We start from the raw sequence: 26,121 nt of genomic DNA, 5'->3' as shown, positions 1-26,121 counted from the left end.
TCATTAGGACTCTTTTCACTGTGAATCTAGAAACTCAACTGAAACAAAATTACACTTAGAAGGGGAAATTTTTGACTTGCCCAAGTGTAAAGTAGATGCTGGCCTTGGGCACATTGGAAGCCAAGAACCTGGTTTCTTGGACTCAAGTAATGTCTTCAATGTCCACCTCCAACTCTAGTCCAACACATCTATGTGTGTTGTTCTCATGCTCCCTTCCTTCAGGCATCTTCCTCCACCTGGTTGTGTACAGTGAAAGAGGTGGTGATGAAGATCTCCCTGCAAGCAGAGCAAAATGCAAGCTCTCCTCTTCTTGCTTTAGAAGAGTCCCAGAGAAGGACTGGGTTTGACCCAGCCAATCACTTGCATACTGCTTTGGACCAATCACTACTCAAGGGAGGTTATTCTCTTTCAAATCCTTCCTCTTTGAAAAGCAGGACATTTATTTGGAATAATTTTCCTTTTCAGTTTCATTTCCTTTTCAGTTTTATGCATTTAGCATTCTTAAAAATATAAAACAGGGAGATTTCAGAGGAAAAATCATCCTTTTATTATTTCGCATATTCCAATGCTTGTACAAATATGGTTACAATATTTTTAAAAAATATACAAGAAAGTAAAGAAACTTTGCTGAACCACAAGTACTCCATAATCTACATTGAAATTTTTGCCGCAGAAAGGCAGGTAGCTTAAAATATTGTTCTTTCACAAGCTGGTAGGAATATTTTGGACAAGAACTTAATTTACAGAATTATATTGTAGAATCTCAAACACAGCAACCAACATGTAAACATATAATGTCACTTTGTTTTATTTCAGAATATTTATTTCAGAAGCTCCTTACGAACAATGATATTCTGGGAAGTTTTGTTATAAACATATGCTTGAAAAACTGTGTGGGTGGCTCACCATTGAGTGGAAGTTCTACTGCACTTTAAAGCTCTGTAATCTCAGGAATGTTTTAATTTTCAAAAGTAGATGTTCTTCTTGACATATTCAGTAATATTTAGCATATACAAAAGTGCTGAATACATCACGATGACCAAATGATAGACTTTACCACCTTTGTAGTCTTCTAAAGCTTAAAGAAAGAAAAAACAAACAAAAAAAAAACCTATACATTATTTAGTTCAAGGTTTATATAAAATAAGAGAGCAAATCAAATTTATTATCCTTTAGGCTTAGAATTCTCTTGCAGCCTTCATCTCATAGTAATTCTAGGAATGGTGACCGTCACTTTTAGTGGAAACTAAAAATGTTTCAGAGAAAACACTTTTCTCTGAACAGTTTCTTTGTGATGTTCCCAGCATGCTCAATGAGTACTCAACACAACTTGGGTGATAATTTTTGCTTCTCTCTTGATTTTTTAAAAATAGAGTAAGACATTGATGAAAGATATTGAAGAGGAAAAATAAATGAAAAGATATTCTGTGCTCATGAATTGAAGGAATTAATATTGTTAAAATGTCCATACTACTCAAAGCGATCTACAGATTCAATGCAATCTCTATCAATATTTCAATGGCATTTTCCACAGAAATAGAACAAACAATCCTAAAATTTATCTGGAACCACAAAAGGCCCTGAATAGCCAAAGCAATCCTGAGAATGAAGAGCAAAGCTGGAGGCATGCCACAACCTGATTTCAAACTATATTACAAAGCTATAGTAATCAAAACAGTATGGCATTGGCATAAAAACTGACATATAGATCAATGGAATAGAATAGAGAGTCCAGAAATAAACCCACTCATACATGGCCAGTTAATTTACTACAAAGGTGCCAAGAACATACAACAGGGAAAGAATTGTCTCTTCAACAAACGGTGCTGGGAAAATTGGACAGCCACATGCAAAAGAATGAAACTGGACCACTATCTTACACCACATACAAAAGTTACCTCAAAATGGATAAAGGGTTGTACATAAGTCCTGAAACCATAAAACTCCTAGAAGAAAACATAGGCAGTAAACTCCTTGACATCAGTCTTGGAAACGATCTTTTGGATTAGGCAACCAAAGTAAAATAAACAAGTGAGACTATATCAGACTAAAAAGCTTCTGCACAGCAAAGGAAGCCATCAACGAAAATGAAAAGGCAACCTACAGAAAATATTTGCAAACCATATATCTGATAGGATTGATACCCAAAATATATAAAGAACTCACAACTCCATAGCAAAACAACAAACAACCCTGTTAAAAAATGGGCAGAAGGGGCCAGCCCAGTGGCACAGCAGTTAAGTTTGCATGTTCCGCTTCAACAGCCTGGGATTCACTGGTTCAGATCCCAGGTGTGGACCTCCACACCACTTGTCAAGCCATGCTGTGGTAGGCGTCCCACATATAAAGTACAGGAAGAGGGGCACGGATGTTAGTTCAGGGCCAGTCTTCCTCAGCAAAAAGAGGAGGATTGGTGGCAGATGTTAGCTCAGGGCTAACCTTCCTCAAAAAAAAAAAAAAAAAAAAACAAGCAGAAGATTTGAATAGACGTTTTTCCAAAGAAGACATACAGATAGCCAACAGGTGCATGAAAAGGTGTCAACATCGTTAATCATCAGAGAAATGCAAATCAAAACTACAATGAGGTTATACTTCATACCTGTTAGAATGGTTATTATCAAGAATACTAGAAATAACGAATGTTGGCAAGGATGTGGAGTAAAGGGAACTCTTGTGCACTGTTGGTGGGAATGTAAACTGTTGGAGCCACTATGGAAAACAGCATGGAGGATCCTCAAAAAATTAAAAATAGAACTGTCATATGATCCACTCCTGTGTATTATCTGAAGAAAATGAAAACACTAACTTGAAAAGATATCTGAACCCCATGTTCAATGCAGCATTATTTACCCAATAGGCAATAAATGGAAACAACCTATACACACACACACACACACACACACGTACAATGGAATAGTATTTAGTCATAAATAAGAATGAAACCTTGTCATTTGCAAGAACATGTATGGACCTTGAGGGCATTTTGCTAAGAGAAATAAGTCAGACAGAGAAATGATCTCACTTACATGTAGAATCTAAAACAACAGACAGCTCATAGCTACAGAGAACAGATTGGTGGTTGCCAGAGGTGGAGGCTGGGGGTGGGCAAAGTGGGTGAAGGAAATTAAAAGATACAAACTTCCAGTTATAAAATAAATAAGTCATGGGGATGTGATGTACAGCATGGGGACTATAGCTAATAATACTGTATTGCATATTTGAAAGCTACTAAGAGAACAAATCTTAAAAGTTCTCACATGAAAAAAAATTCTGTAACTATGTATGGTGAGGGATGTTAACTAGACTTATCATATTGATCATTTTGTAAATATACAAATATCAGATCATTCTATTGTACACTTGATATGATATAATGTTGCATGTCAATTACACCTCAAAAGAAAAAAAAAGGAAGAGGAAGCACATGATTTCTACCCTCATGCAAAAATGCAATCCAGTGTTCACGAGGTAAGTTTAAAAAATACTGCTATATACCTCCATCTCAATGAACTAATCAAGTTTTTTCCTATTTTTAGCATAAAAAACAAATATCATCCACACATATAAATGAGAGGTGTCCAGTTTAAAGAGAGATATATCTTTATTTTAGGGACAAAAGAAGAGAATGATACAGAGACTTTTATAAATTTAGAATATTCATTCAGTAACTAGTTTCTGAACTCCTATTATATGTCAAGCACTGTTCTAGGCACTGGGGAAAAGTATGGTGAATAGAACAAGATCTCACTTTTTTCCATGAGATTTCAGTGTCATTCAACTGACATTGACCCCCTTTGTCAAGTGACTTAGCCAATGATCATAATAAAATTCCATCTATAAAGTACCTTATTGTTTAAGTAAGAAGCTTATTATGTATGAAAGAGATTCCTTTGGTCTTTAAATAGAAAAGTAGAAAAAAATTCAAAGGCCAAAATATCGGATGCAAATTGAATAATGAGAAGTGGCATACTGGCTTGATCAAAATATGAATTGCCAGCTTCAATGAGCTTCCTCTACGTTGAGAATCTCTTAGGAATGCCTTGTAGACAGATCAAAGAAAAGAAATATGAGGAAATCCGTTCTTTTCATCACTTTCAATGAGTTAAAAAAAGAAAACATTGTAGGATCCTCTCTAAACCTCCTTGCGTAGCTCAGTTCATGTGAACCTAAACAGCAAGATATCAAGGAAAGATTTCCCATGTTGTATTGGGAAGGCGAGAACATCCTTGACTTTTATTTCTAAGATTAATATATATTTGGCAAGTGGGAGATTTCATAATGGATTCTAAGTTTCTCATTTTAGAACATTAGTATTTTCTAAATCAGAAGCCATATATGGAGACCGCAATGTGCTGACCAGTGATTTTATAGAGCTCTCATAGGTTCCTGTGGATAATTCCTCTGCTAATGTGTCTGAAGGTCACTGGAACAGGGATACTATCATTTCTCAGTTTCAAAAAATATCCCCTGTCCTGAGTGTGTCACAGAATATGATGGCTGTCCCTTATTTCCCCATTCTCTCTTCAATCAACTCATCTGTGCCAGCTCAGCAACAACATTCCATTCTGCAGCCATGAGTCTACAGGGACTGGTGAGATACGCCAACTCAAACTTCTGCCTGGACCCCCAGCCCCTCTAAAGAGCTACATACAAAACAGGAACAAACGAAGCCATTGCAAGGAGACTTGGTCAGACTGACTTAGTCAACAACTCCTGGGATAATTCCTTCGTCAGTAATGGAGATATGAAGAAAAACAATGTTTTCAATTCCAGTACAAAGTTCCATTTATGTTTTATGTCACACTCCCTTGTATCATTATGAAATAATAAAATTTTAGCTGCATGATCCTAGGCAAGAAGCTTTATAAACTAAGTACTATCTCAAAATACCTAACCTGAAGGACTGTTGCAAGAATAAAATGATAGAATGTATTTAAAAACATTATCACAGTGTCTGGTAAACAGAGCAACCACATTTTACCCTCCAGAGGGCACCATTCACATTGATTTCTGTGTATGGAGACCCCTGGAACTAGGCAGAGATGTGATATACTGGCAAATATTAATATTAAAAAAATAAGCACATGGTAGGCACACAGGATGCTCTATGTAGACATTCTTTTTACTTTTCTCTATACATCAGGAAATAGTACTAGTGATGAAGCTGTTATCTGCTAAAGGTACCAGTCTCTGATGACACACTTATCGTATGTGAAGGATCCATTCTGAGAAATGATGGTGTGAATTAACTCAAGTGATGCATTGTGTAATTATCGCATGATTCCTAGCGAACTGTGCTCTGGGCATCCCACTCCAGACATTTCTCTTCTACTCTCTTCAATCCTCTCAAGTCATGGCATGTCTCCAACAAGAGCTCTTTTCATCTGCTATTCGTATACATTTTGCCAGTACTTCCGGGGTGCTGGGATGTTTCTGATGCCCTTCAGAATGTGATCCCTTATTGCTTACTGATATCTACCCCTAGTTTTCTTCACTATTTCTTTGAAGGGAACTACAGCCTCCAAAAAAGATGCATAATAGTCTTTGGGGTTTTTTTTTCCCCAGCAAATGTATCATTATTATTTACCTAGGCAGCCTTTGCAGTTCAAGTATATTCACTGTATCAGAATATACAGAAGAAAGAAAGACCACAACAAAGGAGAAAATATTATGACGGAACATTCAACTCAGGATCGCACGTTAGAGTACTCCCCTCCAGAAAGTGCGCAAAGAACCTGCCCCACCAATGCTCAGAGAACGCAAATTACACAAATTAGCCATGTACTGACCGCTGGTGGGAGTATAAATTAGTCAAGCACATTGGAAAGAAATTTGATGATACCTATTAAAATTGAATTTAAACACATCCTACAATTCAGCAAGTTCACTCAATTAGACACCTTGGAGAAACTAGCACATGTGCACAAGGAGAAATAATTAGAATATATACTTCAATGTTGCTTCTATCAGTGAGAAACTGGAAAGAACCCAAATATCTATCAAACAAGAATGATAAATTGAGATATATTCGTACAATAGAATGCTACACAGCAGATAAAAATCAATTAACTAAAGCAACACAAATAAACATGGATAAATCTCAAAAATATATTCGTGAGTGAAAAAGCAGCTTCCAGTATTCATTTAGTTTTTTTCAAGAGGAATTTATTAAGCATTTTCTGTGTCAGATACGCAAGATTGTTCTAAGTTGTAGTTATTCAACAGAGGGGAAATAGGCAAACTCTAATATCTCAAGGAGTTCACATCCTCATGTGAGGAAAAAGAGCCACGATGCAAATAAATAAAAATACAACACATGAAGGGTAAAAAATGAGTGAAGAAAATTAAAACAGAATGAGGGCATAGAGACTGAAGGGACAATTCTGTATAGCATAATCAAAAAGAAATTTTGATAAAATATTGGTTGAGCAGAGAGCTGAAGGTGATGAGGGAGCAAATAGGGGGAGTACTTTCCAGGAAAAGAGAGCAAGCAGAAGCCCTGGGCTAAGGCTTTGGTATGTTCCAAGACTACTAAGGAGGCCAGTGTGGCAAGGGAAGGAGGGGTAGGAGATGAGCCTGAGAGGTAAGAGAGCATAGGGAGGTCAGAGTAAGGACTTTGCTTTTGTTCTGGGTAAGACAGAAAGCCATTAGAGGATTTCAAAAAGAAGAGTTACCTATGTGACTTATTTTCAAAGAATCACTCTGAGTGCTAAAGGACCAACGACCAAAGCTGAGAAACCAGTTAGAAGGTTTTAGCAATTTCTCAAGGGAGCGATGATGATTGTTTGCATGAGGTTCGGGGCCATGCAGGTGGAGATAGTAGCTAGATACTGGATTCTAGATAGAGACACTGACATTTGCTTATGGGTTGGATTTGGGCTGTGAGGAAAAGAAAGAAGTTCTGGGTTATTCCATGGATTTTGTTTAGAGCTAGTAGAAGAAAGGAATTTCTATTTACTGAGCTGGAGAAGACGGTAGGAAGTACAGATTTGGGGGTATGGTAGGCCAAATAATGGGCCTCCAACTACAGAACCTGTGACTATGTTACCTTGCATGGCAGAAGGGATTTTGCAGATGTGATTAAGGTAAAGAACTTGAAATGGGGAAATTATCATGCATTATTCTGGTGGGCTCAATATAATCACAAGGTCCCTAAATGAGGAAGGCATGAAGGTCAGAATCAGAGAAGGAGACGTGACACCAGAAGCAGAGGTCAGAATTATGCGATCTCTGGCTTTGAAGATAGAAAAGAGCCAAGAAGTGCAGGTGGTTTCTAGAAGACAGAAAAGGCAAGAAACAGATTCTCTACCGGAGGCTTCAGAAGAAAAATAGCCCCACTGACCCATTTTAGCATTTAACCTCCAGAACTGCAAGATAATAAGTTTGTGTTTAAGCCACTAAGCCACTAAGTTTATGGCTTTTAAACGACCAAATTTGTGGTAATTTGTTACAGCAGCAATAGGAAACTAATACAAGGGAAATTAAGAGTTAGGTGCCTGGTATATTGCAACATCCAAGCGGAGAGGACAAGAAGTTGGATACATGAACTTGGAGTTTGGGAAGAAGACTAGGCTGAAGATATAAATTTTAGATCATCAGCCTATGGATGGTGTTTAATTCCTTCACATTGGATGAGATCATCTAGGGAGGGAGTATAGACGGGGAAGAAAATGGTCAAAGAATTGAGCCTAAAGGTAACTCCAATGAAAAAATGGAGCTAGCAAAGGAAAAGACTGGCCAGGGGGCTGGCCCAGTGGTGCAGCAGTTAACTTCACACGTTCCCCTTTGGCAGCGTGGGGTTGGCTGGTTCAGATCCCGAGTGCAGATCTACACACCACTTGGAAAGTCATGCTGTGAGAGGTGTCCTACATACAAAGTAGAAGAAGATGGGCACAGATGTTAGCTCAGAGCCAGTCTTCCTCAGCAAAAAGAGGAGGATTGGCAGCAGATGTTAGCTCAGGGTTAATCTTCCTCAAAAAAAAAAGAAAAGAAAAGAAAAAAGAAGAAAAAGAAAAAAAAAAAGGAAGAGTAGCTAGAAGGACAGTGAAGGACGGCTAATCCCTAGAGTGTTACCCTCCTCAAGAAGAATGGAATGGACGTTTTTGTCAAATGCTGCTGATCAGTTGAATAAGACAAAGAAAAAGAAATAATTATTGAAGTGGTGCCTTTTATATAACAATACTATTTACTTTTTTATACCAATGTTCAAAATAAAAATACAAAAACCATGTTTGGAAATATACACCAAACTCAATGTAGCATTAATTCTGAGGAGATACAGAAGTAAAAGAAGGGAAAAAATAGGTTCGGGGAGCGGTAGACAGGATTTTCAACTGAATCTATATGTCTTACTTTTAAAAATAGATCTGAAACAAATATAGAATATGTTAGGATTTGTAAAAGTGGTGGTGAGCATGTATGTAGGGGTTTATTATATTGTATTTTCTGAACATTTTATTATTTCATAATTGTTAAAAGACATGCTAAAATGGATTGTTTTGTATTTATATGCATATATATCAAGTATATATGTGTGTGTTGACATATGTTTATATATACAAAATATTTCAGAGACAAATAGCATAACAAATACTAGAAGCTATGTCAGATGGCATGTGCATATAGTCTATACTAGGGTAAGGACACAAACACCCCTTTTGAGCCAGCCCTGATCCAGGGGCCAACAAATCACAAAACTTGGTGCCCACTTGGAAAATCAATGCTATTTCAGGGACAAGGTGTTTAGAACTAGGCAGAAAATTATAGTAAAAGTAATTTCTTATGGTTTCAGAAAAATTAGATATGAATATAACAATTAAACACAACATGGTGGAGAACACAGGAGACCAAAAGCTGTCACATTCCAGAAGAACAGTTGGAATACGTGATCTTGATGATTTTTTTTCCCAGTTCTATTAGAATAATAGTAACAGAAAAAAGTGTAACCCTGTCACCTGGTGTTAGGTATAATGGCCTGAAGCTTAAACATATATGTGTGACATTTGTGGTATTCGTCATTAGGAAAATGCAAATTAAACCTCAGGTGAGATACCACTAAACCAGGAGTCAGGAATTTTTTTCTGTAAAGAGCCAGATCATAAATATTTTAGGCTTTATAGGCCAGACGGTCTTTATCACAACTACTCAACTCTGCCATTGTAAAGCAAAAGCAGCCACAGAAAATTTATAAACAAACGGGTATCACTGTGTTCCAATAAAGCTCAAGTGCAAAAGCAGGTGGTAGGATGAACTTGGCCTGCAGGCCATAGTTTGCTGACTCCTGCGCTATAATCTCTAAAAAGGCAAAAGTTACAAAGAATAACTGTACCAAGTGTTGGTAAGGATGTAGAACAACTGAAATTCTCGTATACTGCCGGTGGAAGGGTGCCATGATACAACCACTTTAGAAAACACACACCGACTACAGGACCCATCCAATCCTCTCTTAGGTATTTACCGAAGTAAAATGAAAGCACAAAGGCTGATACATAGCTTTCAGAGTAACTTTATGTGTGATAACAAAAAACTGGAAACAACCCAAATATTCATGAACCGGTAAATGGATACACAAATTTCAGTATATCCATACAGTGGACTAATACTCAGCAGTCAGAAGAACAAACTATTAATACACACATAATATGGATGCAGCTCAAAATCATTGTACAAAGGGAAGGATGCCAAGCAAATAAGGAAACATACTGTATGATTCAATTTATATAAAATTCTCCAATTTTAAAATTTTTCAACCATAAATTAATCCATAGTGACAAACAGCAGCTCAGTGGTTGCCTGAAGTTAAGCGTGGAGGCAGGGAAGGATGAAAAAGAAGGATTACAAAAGAGTATATGGAAATATTTGAGAGAGATGGAAATGTTCATTGACTTGACTGTGATTGTGGTTTCACGGGTGTAGACATATATCAACATTTATAAAACTGCAACACTTTAAATATGTGCAAAAACAATTGTGGCTGAGAGGTAAAAGAGGGGTAGTACAGAGAAGTGATTTCTCTCAGAGAGCACCGTGAACGAGCCTACATCTGACCCCTTTCCCACGCAGTCTACAGATTATAGTTAGGTGTCTCCACTGAATCAAAGATATCAGTGTTCAGATTTAATTTTAAAAAGTTACTAAATTCACAAGCAAAAATGAATTATACAGGATCTTAGTAATAATATCTTTTATGTAGTCTTGTATACAAAGATTCCAGCAAAGCTGATGAACAAAATTTGTATTGTAACAAATTTTTTCTGTTTAATATCAACTTGGCTACACTAACAGGCTGAATTCTCTGTGGTTTTCAAATAGTGACAATGGTAACTCGTACTTTAGGAGTTAAAACCAATATTATAACTATGCTGAGGGATCAAAGGGAGTCATTGTCATTAAGATGACCATGATAATTCAGTGACAGAGACTTAAGCAAACTTCAAAAAGTTGATATACTTGTTTTATTAGAAGCGTGATGTTCTAATACAGTAGATTTTAGGGATTTTCCTGCACAAAGTCAGAGTTCCCATGTTCTCTGAATATAAACATTGAAAATTGATCATGTAGTTTTATAGCAAAAACAACACAGATCATCATCTCATTGTTTTCTTGAATAAACAGCCAGCCTGTGGCTCCCCGAGGTCTGACCCCTGCTGCCCTACCTCAGGGCCTGGCACCATGTCTGACAACACACAGAGGGTGCTCAGTAAATGAAAACAGTGGTCTCCTCTACAACTGTCACTTAAAAAGTACCACACTGAACTTTTAAACTAGTTCTACCTGAAGGCAACTGCAAGAAATGTTTAATTATGCCTAATATAAGCAATCAGTAAGTGCATAATCTCTGAAAACCAGTAGCTTTAAAGAAAGAAGTCTAAATAATAATAACAATAGTCTTAAGAGTATTATCGCAATAATAATGTTACCAATAACAAGAATACTATTGGACACTTACCATGTGCCAGGCACTGTGCTAAGCACTTTACAGATGTCTGTCATGTCTTTTACTCCTCACATGACTGTTGTGAGGTAGATATTTCTGTTATCCTCACTTTAGACTGTTCTCACCTATTAGCTCGTGTTTGTACAGGGAACAGACCACATCTTTCTTGTGCTGCACCCAGCACCAAGCATGGTTTCCCAACAGATATTTGTGAGTACCTTATACTATTGACTAGGGAAGCTCTGTACCAGGCCCAGCGTTCCATACCTTGTAAACAGCGAAGTCAAGACTCAAACTTAGATCACTCAGACTCCAATTTCCATTTGCTTATTGCTCTTTATTTACACCACTGAAAAATTAAAAACAACCTAAATGTTCAATGGTATAGAAATGGTTAAATGCATTTTGTTATGATAACTCTACAGAGTAATACACATGCATTAAAATGTTAATTTTAAAAACTATACAGCTACATGGGAAAATGCTTATACATTAATGAGAAAAAAGAAAAAATTGTATCTCTGCTTTGAGTATGTTTATGTAAAAATGATGTATACATATTAATAAGACCTAGAAGGAAGTAAAATATTAAGCAATTTTATGGTGGTTGTGGATAATGTATTTAATTTCCATTATTATTATTTAATATAGCCTTCTAAAAATTACTTTAAAAAATAAGAAAAACAGTAGCATAGGATATGCTTATATTATGTGGAAATTGCATTTTAGCCAATGAGTTTGCATTTAAACACTACTTCAACCATCCCTATTTCAAAATGAATGCGATATATTAGTTTTGAACAAGTAAGAATTAAGTTAAAATCCCCGCCTGTGCTTAATGCGTAGTGTGGGGGAGGCTTAGGGATTCTAACATTCCTAAGGTAGAGAAAAGCGGCTGATAAGTCTTCCCTGCCTTCTCAAGGGGTCATACTCCTAAATGTCATCTATTTCTTTGCACCAGATCTACAAAAGTCTACAGAGTATTAGCTATGTTAACAACACTTTGCAAGACAGGGAAATTCTAGTAACCAAATTTCCCTCATGTCTCCATCTTCAACAGCAAGTTTAACACCAAAATGATGCTCCCTTCATTTATAATCTTCAGGTAAAAGAGGCGTTCAGGCATTCAGAAGGTCATATTACCATGTATTTCTGCCTCTCTCTTTCTCCCAAATTTAAGAGACTTCATTCCCTATCCAGTCACACAGCCTTAGATCACTGCAGCCTCCAACAGGAGAGAGACATCACTACCAACAGATATGCATTGGGCACCGGGTTACAGCTCCCAGTTCAGAGCATTCGAATCCTAGTTCCATCACTTATCGGCTTGGGACCAGAATTGAGACAAGTCATGTAACTTTTCTAAACTCCAGTGTTCTTGGCTATGAAATAAGCACTGTAATGGCATTCAACATTGTGAATTATAGAAAAGATTAATTGAGAAAATGTAAATAAAGTGCCTAGCCCATAGTAAGTGGTCATTAACGTTAAGTATTACCATAATAGTCATTAGCAGTATTGCTGCTCCTTATCAAGACCCTCCAGCAACTCTCGGATGCTTCCTGCTGACTTCTAAAGCTCTTCACCGTGTCTTCACCATATTTTCATTTGCCTAGTCTCTATTTATATCTTCTTATATATATTTTTAGATTATTTCTTTGCTCTCTCACCTCTAAGCATTACTCATACTTGAAATCCTTCACGAAGCTTTAATAGGTATACAAAAAGGATTTTCTTAATGAATGGATAAATTTGACATCTTTTGCTCAATCTTTAAATCTTAATTTAAGATTTAAGCAGTTTTCCATTAAAATACAGTGCCTCACTGAGTATTTGACATCAGAAGCCCCTCCAGTTGAGGTACTGAATAAAAAAAAAAATCTGACCTTTTGTTGGAGAGAATGAATTATTGCCACAGTCAGATTTAAAGGATGCAGGAGTGGTGGTTTCCATTTATCTCTATTTAATCCATTAGTCTGACCTGTGCAAAAACCAAATGGATCCTGATGGATGACAGTGGACTAACACAAACATAATCAGTGTTAGCCCCAGTACAATTGCTATACCAGATCTGGTATCTTTACTAAAGCATATGAATACAGCCCCCCTTTTGCACCCATTGATTTTGTGAATATGTTCTAGTCAATATCCATCAGGAAAGGAGATCAAAAGCACTTTGCATTCACTTGATATGGACGGGTAAACCTTAACAGTCTTGTTGTAGGGCTATGCTAACTCTACTGCTGTCTATCACGATAAATTATGAAGGGACCTGAACCATCAGAACACTGCAGCATATCACATCAATACACTATATTGATGACATCATGTTAATCAGACCTGTTGAGGAAGAAGTGGTAAGTACTCAGGATGCATCAGTAATCAACATGCTCCCCAGAGGAAAAGAGACAAATCATACAAAGATATTGGAGCCCATTCTTTGGGTCCATTGATCTGAGGTGTGTTGGGACATTTCCTTCAAAATAAAGGACAAGTTATTGTATCTTTCATCAACTATCACTAGGGACCTCAACGTGTGAGAAGGCCTCTATATATTTTGGAAGCAGCAAATTCCATACTTGGCAATACTGCTCAGTCCATTTATCAAGTGACACAGATACTATAATATTTATTGAAATGGAATGACAGAGGCCAGGTAACCAGATCACTGTCTTTAAAAGGGCAGTAGGGTGTAGGAGTTAAAAACACAGACTTTGGAATCACCTTATCCATATTCAGAACTCAGCTCTGCCACTTACCAGCTGTGTGACCTTGAGGAAGTTACATTGCCTCTCTGATCTTTAGCTTTCTCATCTGTAAACTGAAAATAATAGTACTCACCTATAGAGCTGTTGTCAGGACTATTATGAGTTAATACGTCTGACACAGATAAAGTTAGATATTATGTTTGTTATATTGGAAATGCCTCCAGTAAAATGGGCTAGATATTTGGGGAAGTGGGAGAGAAGGAGAAGACCAGAAGATAATTTCAAACATTTGTGTTCATGGGCTCTTTTTAGCGAATGGGATGAAAAGGTTAAGTATTACTTTGACAAAAGAAAAAGTGAAGGCTTAGTTCTTAAGTATAATGCATGGAGAAGTAAGGTCAGAGTGTGATGGAGAGAAAGACATACCTGGAGATGGGGAAGCAGACCCACACAGAGAAGAGATGGAGGTGACTGGAAGACATGGGATGAGTGATCATCACCATGAGAGGACAGGGAGGAAGGACAAATTAGAACGATCTGAAAGTTGGAAGGAGAAAGTTAGGAAGGCTTGAGAAGACCAGAAATATATTTCAGGTTGCAGAGTGTACGTGTCAGTGAAGAATAAACATCAGGACCTTTATAGAACAGACAAAACAGTTGACAGGAAAAAGAGAGATTCAGACGGTCCCTGTGTTGAGAGAATTTTAATTGAGAAGAGCATTCTGTTCTGGGCATCCTGTTCTTGCAACTACAACTATCAGCACTCTGGTAAGATTATGAGAATTGAGCAAGGTGATTAACAAAGAGAAGAGGTAATCAGAGTCACCGAGGAAATAATTGTAAAAATAGTAGGCAAAAGCACGTACACATGATCCAGTAGTCAGCAGGAACCAAATAAAACTGAATATATTCAAGCTCCAAGCACACCCAGTCAATAAATATAATCTTCCTCATGTCATTGTTTAATGATTCCCATTGGAGTGGGTTTCAACAGGGACAATGTGTCCAACGTTGACATGTGCATAGAAAATGCACAGTTGGAAACCAGAGCTGTATCAACGTCTGAGCCCATGATGATCAGATGATAATTTTGACCCTCTAACATTGTCTAAATGGGCCCTAAAAGACTCCTTGTGTTCACATCCCAGCTCCAACACTATGTGTGCAAACTTAGACCTTGTTTAACTTCTCCAGGTCCCAATTCCCTCATTATAAAATTAGAATAATAAAGGTACCTATTTCATAGGATTCTTATAAAAATTAGATGAGTAAATATATGTAAAGTGCTTATCCCAGTGCCAAGCACAGAGTAGACAGTATATAAGAATCCACTAGTGCAATCTTTGTAAGAGATGCCACCTCCCTTTCCAACTCTCCAATTAGATCCCTCTGTTACATCTTCGTTTCAACATGATATATTTAAAGATGAAAGTTTTAAATTATTTCAAAGTGTTCTTTTTCTTAACAACTATTTTATTTGTTTATAAAATTTGTTTATAAAATAGATAAAATGATAAAATAGATAAAAATGAGGGGAGGGGAGACAAAGGGGAGCTGAGCCATCACAGCTGTTTCCAGCAGTGGCTGGGCGTGGTCAGCACTCCAAAGTCATCAAATAAAAAACATTTCAACACACTGTCACATGTGCCAGATTCGCCATGTGGGTTATAAAGACCTAAATCTCTTCACATAAAAGTCTTGCATTTGTGTTAGTCCTATAAGAGCTAACACACATTAATTGCATCTCAGAATTTTATTTTTATTTTGGATGAAATAGGTTTCTAGAAGAGAGAGGCTTGAAAAACTGTGCTTCTGTTCTCCCCAGCAAAGTCCCAAACAATAAATTAAGGTGTCATCTCAGAGGACCCGTCTTCCAGTGCCGTAGAGACTCCTGGAGGCATTTTTTTCAAAATAACAGGGACTGCATAAACAAAATACTCTCTCCAAAGTGGTAGAGATAGAGGTTTCTGAAATGGCTGCTCATTTGGTAAAAGCCACCAGCCAAACTTTCTCCCCTGACAAACACGCACCTCAGGGACACAGCCCTGTGCTAGGTGCCACTGAGTAGAGCCTGGGGCTAGAGATGTGATATTTCAGTAAAAGAATGTTCTCATCAACAAATGCCCTCCAAACCCTAATGGTCATGAGATAGAGGTACTACCTTATCTCTGAACAATTTAGAGTTTTATCCTGTTCCAAGGATAAAAAATACTCAAGCAAAATTTTCCATGGTCATTCACAATATCAAAAAGCAAAGCCCTGAAACATCACTTTTTCTGGCCTAAGGCAGTCTCAATGTTTTTCTCTAACATGGCAATTATCGTCTTAGAATATTTCTCTCCATTAGTTGCATAATCATTAAATAATTACTAAGGATCTAGTCTTAGAGGAAAAACTCATCTAAAGAGATATTCCCTAAAGATTCAAAATCAGTCTAGATAAAGGCCAATAATAGAACTGGATCCAGATGAGACAGGAGTCAGAGTATTAGCTGGTTATAGAGAGTATTTGAAATAATTTTATAATTGCTGGGAAGACTTTGTTGTTTCCTCCTGGCAAGACTACTTGGGGGCACCCAGAATATGGCAATAGACCTACCTGATAGATCAAGTCAGTAGTCATTCATTCCATCCTCTTTAACCGAATTTCACATGCCTCATGAGTTTGAGCCATCCCAGGATACATGGTAATATATGTCTGCTCACCAACCATCCACAGCTTCTCGCGGGTGTCTCCCATTTAGCGGCCCCACCAGTCCTTATTCCTCCACCTCCCTGATCCCCTGGTTCCCATTTCACCTCCATATATTGGGTCTGATTCTCCATTAAGCCCCTTGGATTGATGCCCCCGTCACTGACCTTCAGCAGACTTCCAGGACACCACTTCCTGTTTCTGTGCTCTAGTTTCCCATAGCAGACGCCCAGCCATGTGGCATCTTCCCAGGTTTATTCTGGCACAAGCCTGACCTCCTTCTGACCAGGAGAATGAGATGGGAATTTCAAACAAACGCTGGGATTTCAGCAGGCCAGATACAATATGATGCCCAAACAATAGACCCATCTCCAACCAGATTTGAGGCAAATAATCTGTGGCCAACAGGGTTCCAAGAGATGTTGACTTTTAAGCTGCAGTTCACAAGTGACAAGTGGTGTCGATCTTTGTGCAGAGGATATTAAGCAAGTTCGTGAGGATCAGGGCCAAGACTTTAGTCCTTCTGGAGAGGGAGTTTCCTAGAAAAACACTCTACCTCAGTTCTAGGTTGGAGGGAAGGAAGAGACAAGACAGTTATAATAACTGTACCTGGAATATTGGGATTGAGGCTTTAACCCCAATTATAAGAAGTGGGGCACACAGGTCCAGGTCATTTGGTGCTAGAAATGTCAGTGACCTTGATCCATTACTACAGTAAGGAAAGAACAATCCAGTTGCAATGGAGGTGACAATAGAGACAGGAGGAGCTGTTCCCAAGCCTGCCTGCGCCAAGATGTTTTTCCTCCAGTCCCATCCTGTTTCCTCCCACTCCTGATTCAGATGGTAACATCTAAAGTAGAGAAAGATTTACTCAGAGCTGCTGTCAAACTCCCACCCAAGCGTGGGTTGCCAGTAGGCAGAAAGGCTTATCTCTTGTGCAGTTCCCATGGAAAGAGAAGTTTTTCCCTGTTTTATTGTTTGGTTTAGTCAGACAGATAGAAATCTCAGATGATGCTGATATGAGCAATGAAGTAATTTATAAACTGTTTGCCAGAAAATTGATCTTCCTGTAGTCTGCCACACTACATACAGAGACATGCTCTAAGCAATCGGCTCACAGATAGTAAGTGCAAAGGGGAAATTCTTCATCTTAGATGATCTTTTACCCTCAGGCTTTAACTTCTCTGCGATGGTGACCATCACTTCCTGGTTGACCTAGGGCATTTGCGCTTTGAGCACTGAAGCTCCCACATCCCTGGAGAATGCCCAGTCCCTAGCTGGAGATCAAAAACCTGGATCGGAGCCTTCCTGTACCACAGATTAGCTGTGTGGTTTGGGGCATATCAGTTGACATATCCTGTCCTCAGATATAATCTAAGGCCACAATAAGACCCACACAAAGCATTCCCTTCATCTTTTACTGTATCAAAGTTCTCAATCAAGGAAGAGGCACTAACACCAAGCAAAACAAACCCTGAGAAGCGTCCAGATTTCCCTTCTTCTTTGCTCCCTTTGTTAAGAACCGCAGAGAGAAGGTCGAAAAACAGGTGTCAGCAGCAATCAAACAGCTTCAAATGTTTCATTATTTATGAGGAAAAGTATTCACTTTTGGTATGAATTTAATATGCATGCCAAAAATGCTCAGTTTCTCATTTACAAATATATTTGCTCAGCTGGAGCAAGGCATTTCTCCTACTCCAGCACCCTCTAGCCTTCCTGTTTTACCAAAGGGAGATAAAAAAGCTAAGAGACACTTATTAAGGTCGTAGCCCAGGAACTCAGGCCCACTAAAAACTTGAGGTTTAATCATAAAATACAGATTACTTCCCCTCCCCCATGCCTCATTCGATGATTAATTTTAGGTGTTAACCTGACTGGGCTGAGGGCCCAGATAGCTGGTGGAACATTATTTCTGGGTGTGTCTGTGAGGGGGTCTCTGGAAAAGATTAGTATGGACAAATAAAAATGGCAAGCAATAGGATATATTGGAGTATATGAGGAAGCCATTTGGTATAAACCTAATTCGGCCTGACTTTGTTTTTCCAAAAGGGCCTGACTGTGGCCATTGAGCACGCATTGTATATCTGCTTAGACATTTTGAGATAAAGGTGCAACTTCCCTCCCCCTCCCAACGTTGGCATCTCCTTAAAGATGAAGCGTCTTTCTTTAGGCTGGGAACTGACTGCAGTGCTCATCTGTGACCTCCCAGCTCGAGGCAACAGACCTGCCAGCCTGCGGCGTTCACTGAGACAGCAGGCCTATCTGCTGTTTCCATCAATCGCTGTGCTGACAGAGCAGCCTCGTGACTATTGTAAAAGGGACATTTCAATCATATGTGAAACATACTCTTTGAGGGTATATAACCACCCTGCATACCCCCACTTCTTTGGAGTGCTCTGTTCCTTTGTGGAACGACTCTCCCGGGTTATAATCCTCAGATTTAAGCTCAGAATAAACTCACCCAAATTTTCATTTATAGATTGGTTATGGATTATTTTCGTCGACAGTATTTGAATCACTAGACTGAGTAAAGATTCCCTCACCCAGGTGGTGGGCATCACCCAAGCATTCGAGGGCCTGAAGAGAACAAAAAGGTGGAGGAAGGGGGAACTCACTCCCTCTGCACTAGAGGACACGTCTGCCTTCTCCTGCCTAGGACGCTGGTGCTCCTGGTTCTCCAGCTTCCAGATTCAGAGCAGGACTCACCCCCTCCTACTTGACTACATCTGCGAGGATCATAATCCAGATAAGATCACATTCTTGGGTACCAGGGGTTAGGACTTGAACCGACCTTTCAGAAGGACACACCACAGCCCACAACAAATGCTACTGGAAAAAATCTAACCATGAACTGAAAACCGCTATTTTCAACAGAAGTTTACTACAGGATTACAGAAAGCCTCTCCTGTCTGCTTTCTCTCCTCTCTCTCACTCAGTTCTGGCACTAATAGCAGAGTTCCTTTTAATTTGAAAATATGTGCTCAAAATAAGAAGAAATGGTGGTTGCCGAGAATGATGAATTTTCAGGGACATATAGGTCTGAAGGTAGTTCTAGAAACTAGCTTAACAGCTGAAAATGTATTTTCCACTCAAATGTTTTCAGTCTGCAGTTTCTGAGTTATTACTATAGCAAACTCTTTCCTTACTCTCCTATTTACATTACCTTTTTAAAGTATTGGTTCCAAAATATTTTTCTCTTACCCAAGGGGTTGATTTTAGAAACGTAAATGGAGACAGCTTTACTGTATTATTCTCCATTCAGACGTGGATCACGTACAAGACTAGAGAAAAATGAAAATCATCAAATCTGATAAAAATCAAAACAAGTAAAGGCTTTTGGAGAAAAACAATCTGCCTCAGAGAAAAGGCAAGTGTGTGTGTTATTATGACAGAGAAATTTAAAGATAAAAACTATTTGGACTTTCTGTCTTGTCTCTTTTTTTTCTTTTTCTTTTTTTTGCACATTCAGATGGTGGAGATTTCTTACAGGAAGGAGAAAAGCCTCATCTGCTTCTGTTTGTACAAATCAATTTTGACCTGCCTAATGTGAAACTGTATAAATGTGACTGTATAATATAAATAACAAGGGGCTGTGAATTTGATCACTCAATATTTATTCATATGATAATTAATAACCAGTTAAAAAAGGTGTTGACTAAATGCTTATACATTGACAGAAAACATTCAGACTAGACTTACCATGTGTCTTCAAGGTAAATAGTTAAGTAACTTAATACATATAGCTTAAATGTCCTTGACATTTCGTGATCTGACCCAAAAATCATCTTCTACCTGCCATATTGTTCACTCTACTCCAGCCACACTGGCTTCCTTCTTATTCCTCTATTAAAACAACCATACTTCTGCCTCAGAGCCTTTGCATATTCTGGTTCTGCTGCCTGGAATGCTTTCCCCCAGATATCCACATGGCAAGCTCCTTCACTGACATTGGGTTTTTACTCAAAAATAGCCCCCAGTGAGGCCTTCTCTAGCTTATCTAAAATTTCATCAGTCCACAAATTTCTTATCCCCTTTTCCTTATTTATGTCTTTATTTTTACTTTTAGTTATTTTCAGTTAAGAGTAATGGTTGCAATTTTATTTTGAGATCATTCTACCCTTTTTGTATATTTAACAGCCAGGATAGCTTCTTCAAAAGAAAAAAATCATATTTTTATATTATATATATATATATATATATATATTTAATCCTACATGGAAAAAAATAAACTATTTCATGAAGAGCTTATTTACACTGAGCTTTCGCCAGGTATCATCAGGTTCCTAAAGACAAAATTATGAAAGGATGCCTCTTTTCACTTTGGCCACTAGGCAACTCAGTGTCAAAGTTATTATTCAGTTATAACAATTGTGCTCATCTGGGGGTCCTGCATTTCTTATTAATTTTTCCTTATCTTGACCTCCTATTCAATCTGTTTTTTAAGTCTGTTTTTGCCTTTTAATCTTATATTATCATATATATTTCATGTATTTCCTTAAGATGTTTCAAATCATGGCAGACTAAGATATACATAAATAAATAACAAAATACTGAGACCTCCATAGACAGAAGATGTAATAATTATCAATCAGTTTCTCCTGGTTTATAAAATGGAAAACAAATAATTTAAATTTCACACACACAAATGAAAAAAATGTTTTCATTCCTGTCCGAATGGCAGGAGAAAAAAGAAAAGTGGTCCTTAGTAGTCATTGTGGCTTTTTTCTCCAAGGATTCCCCTGTTCCAGAAAATGTATATCACCCAGTGGACCTAGCCCTGATCATGGAAAGTAAGAGGGTAGTTAGAGGCTTCCATTTTCCTGCATTTTCCCCCTTTTGAACAGTTAAGGAAAGACACTTCAGGAATAGAATGCACACAGTCTGAAGCCCATATTCCAAACCGTTCAAAAACATTTGTTTGGTGCATAAGTTCATAAATGATTGCAATAATTAACAGCTGAATGAATATTGTTCTCCTTGATGTACATGGTATGCCCTCTGGGGTAGATTATATTAATTGATGACAATTCTTCCTTCCTTCTCTGCCCATGCCAGCATTTACTATAGGTAAATTTTGATAAAACTGTGAAAATTCACAAACATTTTTATACATACATACATTATATAATACATATATACAAGCAATTTGTATATATATTAGCTGCATTACAATTTTGTTTTTTTTAATATAGCCGGTTTACTGCCGAGCGTATGGAGTTGGGGACAATCTCCAGCGATGTTAATCTGCGGGAGAAGGACTGGACAGACTATGAAGAAAAGGCTCAGGAGACTGTGAGAGTCTACGAACTGGCCCACTAGAGTGTGAAGCGCTAAGTCCTCTTCCTGTGTGCTTATCTCTAAGAATGGAGAACAGACAAAGGGCCCCAAGTAACACAGCTCACTGAGGCTAGTCTCTCCGCCCGTCTCCTGGCAGCTGTACCAAGCCCTCAAAGTCTGCATGCTGGGCTCTGTCGTAGCCTCCCAAACCTCGTCAATAAAGCCCCTGTTCATGCTCCACTGGTGCATGAAAGTAAAGCCAGGTAGCAGCTCCTCCCTCCACTAAGAATTTATGGTGGTGGTCTGTGGCTGCTTCCTAGCACTTCTTCATAGTTTAAAATTCTGAGCCAATTTGCAAAATATGCAAGAGCACGCAGCTTCTAAGGGCTCTCTAGCTCTTGAGGAAGGGTCCATCCAGAAGACCAAAGGTGTCAAGGCCAATGGCATAAAAAGCAGCTAAGCCTATAGAATGATGTTGTGAGCCCAACACTTTATTGACCAGCCTTGCTCTCACATAAACCCAGGCATCCCTGTTAGCTGGTATCACTTCAGATTCCAGGGCTAAAAGGGACTTCAGAGGTCAGCAGTCCAGTTCTGACACAAATCTACTACACAGAATTCCTGCCAGACAGTCATCTGGTCTCTGTTCACTTGCTGTGATGGGGCAGAGTCTTCCTATTAAGGGAGCCAGCATGTAAGTTCTTTCACATGCTAAGTCAGCCTCTATGCTCCCTGTAGCTCCTCGCACTGGTCTTGGTTTGTCTCCACTCTTGCCACATTTATGTTATTCTGTCCCCAGACAGCCCTGTGCAGATGTGAAGGCAGCAGTCAAGGCTTCTAAGTCTCATGGGCCTGGGCCTGGGTCTGAAGATTCCCCAGACAGTGTCAAGGTTGTTCAGCTGGGTCATGAGCAGATGCTTATGCCTTCACACCGGTGAATTAGTCATTTGGAAAACTTGTTACCAGGGTCCTATTTCTCAATATCTTGCTGGAGCCTGGAACTCTTTGGAAATAAAAAATAGCATCTTCAAAAACTAAAAACACAAATAAGGAAAAGGGGATCAGAAGTATCGTGTGGGATAATGGAATTTTAGATAGGCCAGAGAAGGCCTCACTGGGGCCACTTTTGAGTACAAACCTAATGTTAGTGAAGGAGCTCACCATGTGGATATCTGAGGGAAGAGTATTCTAGGCAGCAGAAACAGAAAATGCAAAGACCCTCAGGCAGAAATATGGCTAGTAGAGGAACAACAAGGTCAGCATGGCTGGAGTAGAGTGGACAAAATGGCAGGAAGATGACGATGAGTTTTTAGAGGTAACTGGGTCAGATCATGAAATGTCAAGAACACCAGTTTTTCCTCTGAGATAAGAGTCATTGGAGATTCTGAGAAGAGGAGGGCCAAGACCTGACTTATGTCTGATCACTTTGGCTGTGTGTTGTGAACACTAAAGGACAAGAGCAGAAGCCCAGTGACAATTAGGAAGCTATTCTAGAAATCCATGTGAGTGATGATGGTGGTTTGGCTTAGGGTGGAGGCAGTGAAGGTGGTGACGTGTGCCAATTCTGGATACAGTTTGAAGAGCTGACAGGATGGACTGGATATGAGGGAGGAGAGAAAGAGTTGAGTCAACAATGACACCACAATCTTGTACTGAGCAGCTAAGCGAATGAAGAGGACATTAATTAGATGAGGAGGTTTCAGGAAGAACAAGTTTGGAAGGAAATACCAGGAGCCCTGCCTTGGTCATGCTAAATTTAAGGTACCTATTAGACATCAAAGTGGAGCCGTTAGGTGGGCAGTGGATATAGGGGTCTCCAATTTCGGGGGAAAATCCCACTGGAGATAGAAATTGAGGTGTTGTCCATGTATAGACAGTATTTAAAGCCATCAATCTGGATGAAATTGTTCTCAGGAAGAGAGAATAGACTGAAAAGGAAAGAGAACTCAGCCCTAGGGCATCTCCAACATTTAGAGATTAAAGAGATAAGAAGGAACAGAAAAGAGACTAAGGAGGAGTATCCAGTAAAGGAGAAAGAGCTGGCAAGGATGGCATCCTGGTGGTGAAATGAAGTGTTTCAAAGAGACAGTGATAACCTGCCAAATAATGCTGATCCTTCAAATAAGATAAAGACTGAGGAAAGGAGGACCATGGGGTTTAGTCCTTGGAGCTTACTGGTGATCAGGATGTGAGCAGCCTTTTACTTGTGTTAGAACTTGGTTTTCAACTTCATTCAGTGTCTTTGAAAGACACTACAAGAACTCTCTATTCTGAGCTTCCTTTGATGATGTCAGGTAGCAGTACAACGACCCCGTATTGACAAGTGGGCTCAAGTTCGCACAGTTTTGAAGAGGCTAAATGAGACTCATAACTCTATGAGTCATGAGGGTCTTTCCACTCCCCCCAGGCATTCTGTAGACATTAAATATTAGAGAGCATTTCACAAGTTGTCTTCTATCCTTCAAAACCTCACTATTTATCTCACAAGGATAAATCTATCTAAGACTCTCCACATTACTAATTTGGCTTTTAAGACCCCTGAGATGACAAATTCCATTAATTTTTTGTCCACTTTTCACTGCGATGTGCCCTCATTACCTCTGCCTACCCCGTCCCTCCAAAATGGACTCAGGCGTGTCCACAAGTCCGTGTTGGAATTACACAGTTGTCATGTTCTCATTTACTCTAAGTATCATTTCTGTTAACCATTTCCTGTTTTGCAGACGGATTTTATCCTGATTTCCTTTTGATTGTCTCTTAAGGAAGGTATTTTCCCGGGTTCCAAAATGTGCACTTATCAACTCATGTTAGAATCATGTATGTAAAGGATACAAAATAGGATGATAATTTAAAATTGAAAGAATAACTGTGTTGTCTTCTGTTCTCAGTCGGTTTCCTGGAAGCCTTTTTAAGAAGTGCGAATGCAGATGTGCATGTAATGTGCAAAATGTTCTCCTATTCAAAGCTGCCGACCCTTCTTGCTTTGCTTCTCTGCTTAAGGGATCCAAAAACATGCAGTCTCCTTCGGTATTTTGAACTGTCTCAAAGCAGTAAATAATTTCCGTGGGAACTGGGGCTAAAGAGAACTTCTTAGAGCTCATTAAGTACCATGCCACTTAAAGAAGATTTTTAATTTCCCTTGTTCTCTGTTTTGTTAGATAATCAATAACTACCAAAACATATTTGTTAATGATGCAACTCCTGGACAAGCCTGGAAAATGATGTCTGATTAACCCCCACAGGCTCCTCCTAGTATAGAACACAATGTCTATGTTTAAAAAGAGATGCTCTACAGCTCAGATGAAGCAGAAAAGGAATCTAAATGCTTCCAAAGAAGCTCAGCCTTTTAGCCACAGAAGAAAAATCCTGAACCGAGATTCCAGAATTTTTCTTCATCTTGGTAATTTTCCAGTATGTGCTTTTACTCTTCCAAATGCCACATCAGAGTCACAGATGGCAGCATGATTTGAGCACATCTGTTCTTCCTTGTTCTTTAATCCAAATCCTAGATAAGATAGAAGTTGATATTAACCTCTCAGCCTCCCCCACCCTGGTCTTCCCTTTCCTTCTCCTGGCTGTTTTCATCTCACTGAGCTTTCGATTGTTTGACCCTATTAGTAACTTTACCAGGACAATTAAAGCACCAAAGAATCTCAGGAATGTCAATACCATTTCCCAGCAGTTCAAGTGTTTCCTATCTTGTTTCAATTTGTACTATCAGATCTAAACTAATTGAGGTTATCAGAAGAATGCTGGGTGGCTAGTTTTGCCCATTTATAAATGTAGCTGTAGTCTTGATAGTAGGTTTGGACTTGGAGTTTAAAAGAAATCATCAACAAAACAAAAAGACAACCTACCAATGGGGAGAAGATATTTGCAAATCATATATCCGATAAGGGGTTAATATCTAAAATATATAAAGAACTCATACAAGTCAACAACAAAAAACAAACAATTAAAAAATAGGCAGAGAGTATGAACAGACATTTTTCCAAAGAAGATATACAGATGGCCAACAGGCACATGAAAAGACATGCAACATCACTAATTATTAGGGAAATGCAAATCAAAACTGCAGTGGTATATCACCTCACACCCAACAGAATGGCTGCTATTAAAAAGACAAGAAATAAGGGCCGGCTCCGTGGCCGAGTGGTTAAGTTTGCGCGCTCCGCTGCTGCGGCCCAGGGTTCGGATCCTGGGTGCAGACATGGCACCACTCGTCAGGCCACCTTGAGGCGGCGTCCCACATCCCACAACTAGAAGGACCTGCAACTAAGATATACAACTGTGTACAGGGGGGGTTTGGGGAGATAAAGCAGAAAAAAAAAAAAAAAGATTGGCAACAGTTGTTAGCCCAGGTTCCAATCCTTAAAAAAAAAAAAAAAGGAAGATTGGCAACAGTTGTTAGCCCAGGTGCCAATCTTTAAAAGAAAAAAAAAAAGATAAGAAATAACAAGTGTTGGAGAGCACGTGGAGAAAAAGGAAACCTCGTACACTACTGGTGGG

General features: G+C 38.7%; 1 long non-coding RNA gene across 1 annotated transcript in view; it reads right to left on the bottom strand.

Moving 5' to 3' along the window:
• LOC139079131 (uncharacterized) overlaps positions 1 to 17,094 on the bottom strand; it is a 30,002-nt gene extending 12,908 nt beyond the window's left edge. The window contains exon 1 of the long non-coding RNA XR_011532462.1: positions 16,503 to 17,094. This is a non-coding gene — a long non-coding RNA (uncharacterized lncRNA). The remainder of the gene's footprint in view (positions 1 to 16,502) is intronic.
• Positions 17,095 to 26,121: the final 9,027 nt, after the last annotated feature.

Source organism: Equus przewalskii, chromosome 24, assembly GCF_037783145.1.
Source record: "Equus przewalskii isolate Varuska chromosome 24, EquPr2, whole genome shotgun sequence".
NCBI classification, from domain to species: domain Eukaryota; kingdom Metazoa; phylum Chordata; class Mammalia; order Perissodactyla; family Equidae; genus Equus; species Equus przewalskii.
Note: the sequence above shows the minus strand (reverse complement) of the source record. Positions and strands in the feature narration are given on the sequence as shown.